This window comes from Mixophyes fleayi, chromosome 1 (genome assembly GCF_038048845.1).
Source record: "Mixophyes fleayi isolate aMixFle1 chromosome 1, aMixFle1.hap1, whole genome shotgun sequence".
Taxonomy (NCBI): Eukaryota; Metazoa; Chordata; class Amphibia; order Anura; family Limnodynastidae; genus Mixophyes; species Mixophyes fleayi.
Genome location: NC_134402.1, coordinates 173,175,317 through 173,188,430, shown reverse-complemented (window position 1 = coordinate 173,188,430; position 13,114 = coordinate 173,175,317). Strand labels below are relative to the sequence as shown.

The window sequence follows — 13,114 nt, the reverse complement described above, 5'->3', positions numbered from 1 at the left end:
ATATATATATATATATATATATATATATATATATATATATATATATATATACACATATATAGAACACTGTGTTCTGAGACCTTTCTGTCATAGCATTAACTTTTTCAGCAATTTTTGCTACAGTAGCTCTTCTGTGGGATTGTGCCAGACGGGCTAGCCTTTGTTCCCACCGAGCATTGATGCGCTTTGGGCGGCCATGACCCTGTCATGGATTCACTGGCTGTCATTCTTTGGAACAGTTTTGGCAGGTACTAACCGCTGCATACCAGGAACACCCCACAAGACCTGCTGTTTTGGAGATGCTCTGACCCGATACATATGCTCAAGAATGCAGGGAGGGAAAGGGGCGTATGCATGTAGTCAATGTACAATAAGGACGTGCCAAGCTTGAGCATACGCCACATGTCCAATTTAGGCTTCGGGCATCTCTCAGATAGGTGTTTTTCAGTCATATCACTTGCAGCAGCTACAGGACAGATGCAAGTGCCGAGTGATGACATTCGCGTATGCATGTTATAACGTGTTTGCAATCAGTAGCAACTGTAAAAATGCATTTTATGTACAGTAGACATTAATAACACCCTGATAAATGTATTTCATGGGGAGGAGGAGTTTTTTAACGATTTTTTAATGTTCATTATTAACAGGTAACAATAATTGAATACTTTTTCTGTGAGTTCTGATTAAAGATGCTTGGGCTCAGTTTTCTGAAAAACGAATTAGGTTCGCGAGCCGGCTCTGTACTTTCGCGCGTCCTCGGATCTGAATTGAGGCAGAACGTCATCATTGCCTTGTCGGATCTCACGGGTTTTGGATTCCATAAGTACCTCCCTCCCCAGGAGATCCAGTGCCATTGCTCACACAGAAACACGGGTAGAAGTGTTCTGGTCACTCTCCAGTGCCAATGCTCATACAGAAACAGGAGGGGTAGCAGTGTTCTTGTCACTTGACAAAAATTGACTGGAAATGACTAAATGACTGGAAATTAATGTTATTGAGGTTAATAATAATGTAGGAACAAAAAAAGAGCCAAATTATGTGATTTTAGCAAAAGAAAATAGGGATTTTAGAAAAAAATTGGGATCCAAAACCAAAACACACGAGGGTGGTTTTGCCAAAACCAAAACACGAAGTTAATCCAGATCCAAAACCAAAACACGGGGGTCAGTGAACATCTCTAGTTCTGATGGGACTTTATATTGAACGTATCCACTAGTGTGTTGTGTCTGTCTTAGTACAGCAAGTGATGTATAAGCAGAGCCTACTTAGACCCATATTAAACAAGGCACGTTTCTTTAGATCCACTCATAGTTGAATTCGAACGTGTATATGCCCAATTCACGCTCGTTTTTTTTAAAAAAAAAAATGCACAATACGTTCATTATGCGCTCCTTGATGAATCAGGCCCACTATGTGCCTTTCTTATAAGAAACTTGTTGCTGTAGTTAGTAAATATTATAATTATGTTGATTTATCCATAGAATTCACTTGCGTTTATGGCGTCAGAAAGGAATATTTCCTCTTCTCTGGGGCTAAATGAGCAGATGCTTTGAATAATGATTTGTCAGCATCTGGGTCAAAGTAAATGTGGATAGATAAGTGTTTTTTTACAGGATATAACTATATATTTTGAAAACGGTGTGTTAAATTAGAGATGTTTAGCCAACTTTCTTATTTATCTTGGTTTACTTGTTGATATTTAGAAACAGCACTGTATAGTTTTTTACCAAACAAATTACATGACATTTGAGATGCTTTGGATTAGCTAATTAGGTGTTTGTGTCTTACTGTCATGTGAATCCTCTATTTATAAAACCTTAGGTTAGTAGCTGTTATCACCGTCTCTAAATTCAGACTCCAGTAAATCCTAATTGGTAGCCTGTGCTACTGGTAAACTGTGTGCAGAGTGACTGGTGACTAACAAGGGAAAATGTTGGATGAGATTATCCCAAAAACTGAGGCCAATTAAAGCAATCATATTGAAGTATATTTGTCCCTGTTTAGATCTTATCATGATACAACATGTTTATTGTTGTTGTTTTTTTACTCAAGAGGTTATAGTTCATGCACAGATGATGTTTGTTATTTCTGCAGATTGTCTTTTTGTGCCTGGAAACCACTTTGTTGCCTTGTTGTCATTGTTCAGATGTAATGAGGGTGATAAAAGTTAAAGCCCCTTCCATTGTTTTGCAAGAGCATAGCACTTCTTCAGTTGATTCATGTGAGTTTTTGGATAAACATTTCTCATGTCAGACTGAAGTTGGGTACATACTGATGCAATTATCATGCAGAACACCGTATAAATGACCATTTGGTCAGATATTACAACAGTGTGTACGTTTCCATGATAGATGTGGATTTATGGCCATGTGTTAAACTAACACGGTTGAAAGCAACGCAGTGTTTTTCTTTTCCACTGCTAAATTACCAGTAGATTAAACCATACCTCAAATTCCCTTAACATTTTCTAAACAAAGGAAATTGATCAAGAGCACGATAAAGGTTAAAAATAATGCTCAAACATGGCCACAAAAAGTAGCTATGCTGTGGTTTGAGATTTGTTCTTGGGCCTAGTGTTGGTTATAGTGGATTGGCTGACTGCTATAGTGAAAAGTTAACTGGAGTTCTTCTTTAAGTACATCTTACCCTGAATTGTCAAAGAAGTCTCCCTTGTTGTCTTCACTGTTAGGACCAGTGTAACTTAGGTTCATGTTGCTTCTCCATGCTTCAAGTTAGCCAGGCTCCTTAACAGTTAGGAAAAGGGTTGCCAACCCTTGTAAAAAAATTTTTTTTTACTTTTGTGACCAGTCTGGTTAGATCATCTTTCTTGTTTGTATCTAATCTTATGAGGAATCCTTAGATGTGTGTATATCTTCTGATCATTTTAAGCTTTTGCTTCAAAGTGTTTACCTACTGACTATTTATAAAATGTATAAAATGTGGTTAAACAATCACAACACTGAGCAATTGTACCTTCGGAAGCCAGGTAAATGAGAGAGGAGAAGTAGGGTTAAATATGGTGTTTTTGGAGGGAGTTATTAATATACACGAATCAGTCAAAACATTAAAACCACCTGCCTAATATTGTGTAGGCCCACTAGTGCAACCAAAACAGCTCTCACCCATAGAGGCATGGACTCCAGAAGACCTCTGAAGGTGTCCTGTGTTAGCTCGCACCAAGACGTTAGCAGAAGATCCTTTAAGTCCTGTAAGTTTGAGGCAAGACCTCCATGGTTCTGATTTGTTATTCCAGCACATCCCACAGATGTTCGAATGGATTGAGATCTGGGGAATCTGGAGGCCAAGTCAACACCTTGATCTTTGTCATGTTCCTCAAACCGTTCCTGAACAATTTTTGCATTGTGGCAGGCCGCATTATCCTGCTGACAGAGGCCACTGCTATCAGGGAATACCGTTGCCATAAAGGGGTGTACTTGGTCTGCAACAATGTTTAGGTAGGTGGTACTTTACAAAGTAACATCCACATGAATGCAGGCCCCAAGGTTTCCCAGCAGAGCATTTCCCATAGCGTTATACTGCCTCCGCTGGCTTGCCATCTTCACACAGTACATCCCGGTTCTATCTTTTTCCCGGATAACGCACACGCACTCAGCCATCCACATGATGTAAAATAAACCGTGATTCATCAGACCAGGCCACCTTCTTCCATTGCTTCATGGTCCAGTTCTGGTGCTCACATGCCCATTGTAGGTGCTTTCAGCTGTGGACAGGGTCAGCATAGGCACGCTGACCGGTCTGCGACTGTACAGCCCATACGCAGCAAGCTGATGCACGGTGTGTTTTGACACCTTTTTATTATAGCCAGCATTAACTTTTTTCAGTAACAGTACAATAGCTCTTCTGTGGGACTGAACCAGGCTTCGCTCCCCATGAGCATTAATGAGCCTTGGGCTCGCATGATTCTGTCACCGGCTCATGAGTTATCCTTCCTTGGAACATTTTTGGTAAGTATTAACCACTGCTGTTTTGGAGATGCTCTGACCTAGTTTGCTAGCCATCACAATTTGGCCCTTGTTAAATTCACTCGATCCTTACACTTGCCCATTTTTCCTGCTTCCAGCATATCCACTTCAAGAACTGACTGATCACTTGCTGCCTAATATATCCCACCACTGGACAGGTGCCAGTGGATTTACTGTTGTGGCTGATCGGTGTATACAATATATTACTGTTGTAGCCGTTTATCCCTGGGCTGTGGGATTGATCTCACAGTCCTGGATGTGAAGCTGCAGTGTCAGACATTGGCTTCACATTGGTCCTCCCGCTTACCCCTCTGTTCCTAAGCAATTTTAATGTGCAAAAATATTAACCACTTTAGGTGGTAGTGCAGCTTTAATGGATTTGCTTTCTGCGTGCCAACACTTTGACTGGCAAATAATAAACAAAAGGCTAAAGGCAAGAATCTTCCAATTTTATCAGAAATTGCAAAGGAAACAAAGGTCAAGATGTACTATTCTCAAATTTAGTTCAGTTTAGCCAAATAAAAACAGTTAACAATATTTAATAAGAATCTGAAGAAAGGGATGTATTACAGTAAATTGTGTACATATTCATAGAGATGTGTGTTCCTTGCACCTATTGTAGTTTTCCAAACAGTACAGACATTTGCTCATAATTTTCTCTAAAAAAATATTTAGGAGATAAAATTATTTGCAGATGTAATGGCTAAATATTTCTAATGTAAGTCTAGCTTAGTTTATGTGTTTTTCTATATTGTGAATTGAATAAATATTTTACAATATAAATTCTGAAAGTGCTATATATTGAGCCATAGTTTAATAATAACTAATATTTACAAAAATGTAACTAAAAGGTAGTTTTCACATTAATGACTGCAGGAATTTTATTTAGTTTCACTAAAAAATATTTTACTTTTCAGAAGAGATGGGGCTTTCATTTGACAGATTTTTGGATTACATATTTATTTTTTTATCTTACGGCCATAAGATGGGGAGAATGAGCAAAATGACAATAAATACACCTTTTCTGAATTCTTCCTGTAGTTTCTTATACTTATTAGCTCAACGACAATTTACCCAAAAATGTTATTGCCTAGTTCCTAATTGTGTAACGATACCAGATGTAAGTGTTTTTCTCCATGTTTTAGGTATCTATAGGTATCGGAGCAATAGTATGATTTGTTTGCCACATTTTGCTCCACAATTTTATTGGTTTTTTTTTATAACCAGGGGAGACTAAAGAGTCATCCGAGACTGCAATTGGTCTTCCATATTTTAAGCACTGTTAGTGTCAATGCAAACTGGTTTCGGTAGTAACTAGCATGGCAAGTAACACTAGACTGATTTTGCATTGATCTATTAATATTACTTTGTATAGGAGGGTGAATTTAGGTCTCCCAGGCTTCTAAGAGGGCCAATCTATTCTGCATGTAAATCCCTGTGAAGTCACTTGATAGCATCACTGGGATTTCCTATTACAAATCTATTAGTGCACATCACTATACACCTTAAACACTGTGGGCCTGATGTGGAGTTGGACACAATCTATACTTACATGGGGGGTACAATCATCATCATCATTTATTTATTTATATAGCGCCATCATATTCCATAGCACTTTACAATTGAGGACAAACATAGTAAATTAATAAACAAACTGGGTAAAACAGACAAAGAGGTGAGAAGGCCCTGCTCGCAAGCTTACAATCTATGGGACAATGGGAGTTTGACACATGAGGTTAAATCTACATTTTGCATTTCGGCCCAGCCAGACTGCAAAGGTAAAAGTGACTCATTATCACCAACATACCCATGACTGCCAGGGCATGCTGGCTCTTGGAGAACCACATGCACATGTCTGACTCTACATGGGGCCCTATGTGTAATGATCATGGGTTCAGGAATGACTTTATTTGTTTCCTAGTCCGACCACAAGAGAGAGACGGGTATTAGGCTGCCACTGTCATTTTGTGGGCCCATTTATAAATGGCAACAAGAACTAAGGTCCAGGTCTGCCAGAAGTATAAATACAGTGGGTTGGAATGAGCTAATTGTATGAGGGGTCTACAAATTAAAATACAAGAGGGAGTGTTAGGTAACTTTATCCCAAGATGATACATTTATAAACATGCAAGGAGAGGAAGGTGGATTGCTGACACTTAGGTGTGTTTGAGGAGGACTAGGAGAGGGTATTAGCAGATTTGACCCTCCCATATTTCCAGTCTAGTTCTCCTTATTTACTGTATTTTTCTGCTGACTTTTAAACTTATTTAAAAAACACTTTGATGGGTTAGCTGCTAAGTGTTATATGACCTATACATTTCTGATTATTTAATTATTTATTTATAGTCCCTTTCCTTACTGCATTTATGGTGACAATATCCACAAGAACAACTATAGGTGTTGTGTCACCTGCTGTCGAAAGTCAAACATGCTGGACAATCTGAAACACCATACTAGTTTACAAACATTTACACTGTGCAGGAGTGGTGCCGGGTTTGCTTATTGCTGTAGACTTTGTACCTTAGTGTATATACTGTACAAGAGAACAATGAGCATCCAAACACACTAATTACTGACAACCCACCTCAATGTTTTTCTCAACATCATGATTACAGCACCTTCATAAAGAGCGTCTCTTACAAAGCTCAAATCTGCCTTTCAGGCTGGTTGCACACTGGCATTAGGAAAAGTGACACCTGTGACACCACATGTCACTGTCTCTTTTGACATGCAGTAGTAAAAGGTACTTGGGGGGCATGTCTTTCATTGAGTTCATTGCGTTAGCCTGTAATACACATGAGTAAATAGAGTAGGCAGTGTACAAAAATTTCTTTTGCTGCCATTAAAAAAATTTTTTTTTTTATACCAGCAGGAACACGAAACTTAAAATAAATTATAATCAGTCCAATACTTAATTTATTGTTTGTTATTTATCTTGATGAATGAAAGAAAGATATTTTCTTTGTTTACATCACAGGTCAAAATAGCTGTGTTTTGTCACAATAACAAATGTATTTTTACATGAAAGGAAACTTCACCAATTTTTGCTTATTTAAATCTCCAGTTGATAACAAAATAATTTGCTGATAACCATGGTTACAAATAATTCTGCTTTTGTCGTGAAAATAAAGCACATATTAAGGCTGTTTATTAACATATATTTGTGTAGATGAGAATTTACTAAATCTGTCTTAAGCAAGTTCAAACTGAATATAGTCTTGAGTTTTCAGATCCACCTCTCCTACCGAGTTATAGGGTTAAAACTCTGCATTTTGAATGCATTTGTAATGCAAGTTAAGTTCATGTAAACACATTTGAAAATAAAATCACTATACTGAATGTGTTTTTACGTGCATTTAATTTGTTTTGCACTACTGTGGTTTTTTATCTTGTTTCGCTGTGTTGCGTCTGACGCGTGTGAACGCAGTTGAAAACATACATTCATCTCTATGAGATTTCATTGCAAATGCAATGTGATACATTTAAGAAGCATTTCATATGCGTTTACATACGTGTTTGGCTTGAACCAGGTAACATCCTGTTTTGTCACAGATGCATGTTTAATAAATGCAGATAGAAATGTGTAACGGAGTAACTAAACATGATGATTTTTTTTACAATGCTACACTGTATGACAGCAGAAAATAATGGTTTAGGTTTTCATATCAGACTACAGGATTATCATCTGGGGGATGTATGTAAATGTGTGCCAATTTATTTACTTATAGAGAATAAGAGGAGGGAGGTAAGAAAGAAGATGAAATGAGGGCATATAATATGAGAATAGGTTCGAATGTAGAGAAAACAATTTGTACAGAAAATAGCCATATATTTTATTTTTTTTACAGTGTAATATAGAAACAGTACAATTATTGAAAAATACTTCATTAAACAGTTGTTGAACAAAATATGTTTTTTTTGTAACATATAGCTGCATCTGTTCCTGATTATGACCACCTAAAGTGAAGCTGTTTCTTAGTTTTTTTCCCCTGTATTGATCTTGATTTTTAATTAATTGTGTATCCCCAGTATTCCCCTTCAACTCATCTGGTTGTGGGTGACTGGCAGACACTACTTAGATTTACAGCAGAGTCATCCAGTTATTATCTTCTAACAATGTCACTGTAGCATCTATAGCTATTGCTATTTGCTCTGGATGAAAATCATGCATGCCATTAGAAGAAGGGGGGAGGGAAGCTCCTGACTTCTGAGTGCCAGAATCCATTTTCAAACTTTACAAGGGCCTTCTTCTCCATTGTAATGCAAATTGAGTCCTGAGACTTGCAACCAATCAGGGTCAGCCTCCTTGTGGGATTACCTGGTTTTGGTAGAGTGATGTGGAAGAGAGGGGGAGGAGGAGAAAATCATTCACTTGTGACAAAGTGCTGTGTTTTACTGCTTTGCAGTCTCAGTTGTAGGAAGAGGGAAAGTCCTTACCACAACTGCTTGTGAAATGCATGTTCAGAGGTACTGTACGCTCTTCTCAGCGTGTCCATGTTGGAGGCAGCATTGGAAAGAAGCGTGCTTATCTGTGCTTTTTACAAGCTGTGTGCAGAGAGAGTTGTCTGGGGACTTTTATTAAATAATTTTTCACTGCTATGCTGTAGCTGGGAGGCTGCATCTACTGCCCTGCATGTTACTGCTTTTTCCGGCAGCGATTGCAAACCACAGGGTCTTTTGAATGGACTCAGTTCCCCCCCGTGGATTTTTGAAATATTCATCCATGTGCCACTTCTATGTGAAAATGGTAAGGTTTGATTTATTTCTTATAAATAAATGACTTGTTTTAAAGAATTCTGCATAAAAAGAATTTGCATTCAATGTGATACTGTCATTTTCACTAACGTGTGGATGATCTGAGCAACATCTGTTCTATAATATATCTTACAAAAGCTATTTGACAGTGAGATAACACTGAGGATACTTTCCTCTGCCAAATATTTGGAAAGGGTTGTGTAAATATTTCTACATGAGTACATATGTATATACAGGTCAGTGTCGATTATTTTGTCACCAATTCAAGGTGATTAGCAAAATTTCACTTCTTATCCCACTATATAAACACATGAAAGTGATGATATTGTTAAATTGACCTCACAATTAAAAAATATTGCTAAAGTGCAAAACATTGTAATCTGCTTTGAGATTACTTACAATTTGTCTATCACAATACAATTCTTTTTAACACTGAAGTATGCAAATCCTACTTTCTTCCATTTATGATCTGATATTACAATGATATTTGAGCCTTTCACTATAAGAAGCACAAGAAAAACAGGTATTAAATGTCAAAGGTTTTATGTTAGTGACACTATTCAAAACAGAGTCTGCTACAATGAGATTAACTAGGAAAGTTATGATTGATTTTGTTGGATTATACCTACTATGCAAATTTGCTGTTAAAAGTCTCACAACTAAAGCAATTTGTTGTGGCTTTGTTTTTTGTTGGTAATATTCCATTTTGCTTTTTTTTTTTTTTTTTTTTTTTTTGCTGTGTAGAAGGCCTGTTTAATAATGTGCACAGGTGTATTTGGTGACATAGTTAAACACTTACCTCTGCTAGTAGTTGTGTAGAGCAGTGTTAAAACTGTCTGGCCAGGTGTTGAATTTGTAAATTGCAACATGTAAATTAAGTGTTGGAATTCGGTGTAAAAACTTGTTAATCAAGTGTTGTGCTGTCATACCATGGGTGAGTTAAATGGAGAAATGTGGTATATACAGGTGTTTAGTTTAGAATGTACATAGCTTCAGCACAGGGAGTGTTGTTCAATTGCTTTTCAACCTACTGTTAACACTCTACAGATAACATTCCCCTGAATACATAGACATTTGGACTAAATTAACTATCAAGAATGTCAAGATGAAAGAAAATGTTTGTATTTGCTGATACATTGCTTCAGGACTTTGTGCTATCAATTGACTGACATGTAATAATACTGCCTCTTTGAGAGATGCCAGAAGTGTGCATTAGTCTAGTACTTTGCATTGATTCAGAAGACAGGGGATAAACTAATTGACAGGTTAACTGTATGCAGGCAGCCATGCTAAAAGAACTGCTTTGTATTAATAATTGGCAATCAATGGGATTTGAAAGTGAAATGCTGTTTCTAGGCTAGAGCTACACGAGGGATAGTTCTATGTGATCATATTATATACAGCCTTATAACATAATCAAATGAGAGCTCTCTGAAGAACTAATGCAATGGTCAGGTAAAAGGCCTGCCATCTAAGTATCTGTCATTCAACAATTCCACAGAGTTGCAGCATGCTATATCTTTGTCACGCTGTCACAATCTGCGTAGCATAATGTGTATATCAGACCTATGGTTACAAAACATCAGATACGTAATGCCAAAATTTATGGTCTGAAATTGTAGAGTGCATAACCTGACAATTAATTCATTGATTGGATACGGTGGTAAATGCAGTTGGAAAATTACTGGTATAAGCCTGTGTGTATGTGGTTATCTTTCACCATAATAATATGCCCCAGTGATGCTGAAACTGATGGGGTCAAATCAAATATTGATCATGCTACATGGCGCTAGCTCAGAGTGTCAGAATCGGCCTGTGTTTGGATAGAATTAGCAATATGAAGGCATAAACCGATAAGAAACCTGATTGACTGCTCTAAAAATTTTAAAGCAGTCAACCAATCAATTTGATTAGGTGTACAGAGGGATCTTTGAATTTTATGTTGAATTTGATGACTGGGATCATTAGAGTCAGATTCTCTCACTTTTGGCTATATAGTGGATAGTGTAGTTATCGGGTAGATCAAAAAGGACATTATACTAGTTGGCCTGCCTACCATTGCACTATGTGGAACTAACAATCCCTGCTTGAGCACAGCTGTAGGTATATTAAACTCTGAAATGTTTAAAGATTCTTTGGCATCTCTTTTTGGCTGAGTGAAAGGGCAGAATTGTCTATGCATCATAGACTATTCATCTGTAGCCTGTGGCAACTTAACAGTATCCAATATTACAATATTATAATTGGAGCATCATACTCTCTTTTATAATAGAGCTATGCTCATCCAAATATTGTGCCACCGATTCTCATTCTGTAACCAATAAATTGCACATAGCAAATGATTAAATAATTACACTCCTTGAGCTGGTCTGTTTGATTCCCACTAATCCTGTGTGTCATGTAATCAGAAAATCCACCCAGTGCAGATCGGTCCTAATGCTCTTCAGCTCCTCACAATTTATTGGACATGGAATAATGACACGTCATGCAGGATATAATTAGTTTTACTGCAGGAGAGTGCTCTGTTTTCAGTACATTGTACCATAGGTGAAAATCCTTCTTGGAAAACCGAATTATCACATGTGTGATTATTCCCAATAGCTGTGCATAGGTTATTTATGACTTTGAACATTTGTACTCCTTATTTTTGCACGTACTTTCCCAAATCCATGTTTGCATGTCCATTAACTGTTCTTAACATATATTTTCAAGGTGAAAGTTTGTTGACTACTAAGAAGTGCCTTATGTTTTATATAGTACTCTGGAATCATGGAGGCATTCAGGACATCTACATTTCGCAGTAGGGAAGTTATAGCTACAAAACTGCATATTATACCAAATCATTTTACTATATCTATTCCTTGAAAGTGTCCCACTCCAGATAGCAGGAATATTATCACTCTCCTTTGATTGCCACTGATACCTCATTATTGGAGCTGGAATTTGATGAATGGAATTACTAGTCAGATTCTGTCATTAAAGCTAAATAATGTAGTGATAGTACAGATCAGAAAACATTTTATGTTAGTCAGCCTGCCTAACATTGCACTACGTGTCACTAACAATCCCTGCTTGCCCATAGCTTTACATTTTTTTAAAGGCTGAAATGTGTGAAGGTTCTTATGTTTTTGGAATATTGAAGTTCACTAGGCGGCCAAGGGAGAAGAGCAGTATTATGAAATTCAGAAGGTGTCGATGGTCAGGATCTGCAGCCAATCAGTTGCTGCCTTCACCGAGAATGCTACTTTGATACCATTAGAACTGCAATATGCAGCACTGGTTCCCCAGCACCAATTTTGAAGTAAAATTTGGAGCTTACAGTCGCGCGTGTGTGGGTTAATTAACACACACACACACACACACACACACACACACACACACACACACACACACACACACACACACACACACACACACACACACACACACACTCTCTCTCTCTCTAATTAAAAACCATATACATTTTGTTAGTGTTACGAGGTTTTTGTTGCATGAACAGAATAAGTATTCTTTAGATGTACCTCTATATAAGTTGTGTTTGTGTATACAATGTTACTTAGCCTACTGGTGCAATCAGGTAGTTTTGTCATTTTCAAACATTTATCTTAGCTAAGCTTCCAGTCTTCCGTAGTTCCAATGATTCTAATGATGATTAATAGTTTAATATATAGTACATTGGTTATTTTAAAAATGTCCTTATGATTTACCCAACCATAGATATGTCCTGGTTATTTATTTTCTTAACATGCATGAGATAGTATTTCTGCAACCATAAAGAATAATGCACAGTGATGGATGTTCATCACTGATGTTCTCAGTGTACTACATTTCCCATTGAACTGTTATTATAAGTTAATAGGGAAGTGATAGCTCATCGTCTGTTTTCTAAAAAAAATATGTAACTCCATGCAGGATACTTTTCTCTTTTGCACAGGGGGTTAAAGTCTGTAAAAATCCAGCTGTCAGTCCTGTAATACCAGGATTTGTCCCCAGGGCGGTCACATCAGTTTATTTTTTAAGGTCTTTATATGAAAGATTTTAAGCCTTTTAATGTAGAAAATCCCCTGCAATGCCGTCAGGATCACACTGTACATGGTTTAAAGAGGAATTTAATTTTCCCTCTGCAAGAGAAGAAACCAAAGGCAACCAGAAAGTGTCGCAGGTGGTATCTTTTTGTTCTAAAACGTTTGAACAGCTCCCAAGAATTTGATTTCTAAAGATGTTAAAAGATACCCAATGAGATGTGTGAGGATGACAGTTGAATAGTTGACATGGTGCAGTTGTGCAAATGGGCAAAAAATAGCAGGACCAGTGCTGTGGATGTAAGTCTAAGCACAGTTTAGAAGTGTATTGTAAGACCACACACAATAGAAGAG

General features: G+C 37.3%; 1 protein-coding gene across 3 annotated transcripts in view; it reads left to right on the top strand.

Moving 5' to 3' along the window:
* Positions 1-13,114, top strand: part of SHROOM3 (shroom family member 3) — a 270,820-nt gene that overhangs the window by 179,482 nt on the left and 78,224 nt on the right. Inside the window, exon 1 of one of the 3 annotated variants that reach the window (XM_075204171.1) lies at positions 8,336-8,730. The exons of the other annotated variants lie outside the window; for them this stretch is intronic. The gene's annotated coding sequence lies outside the window, so the exon portion shown is untranslated. Of the gene's footprint in view, positions 1-8,335; positions 8,731-13,114 lie in introns of those variants that run through there. 3 annotated transcript variants of the gene reach the window in all.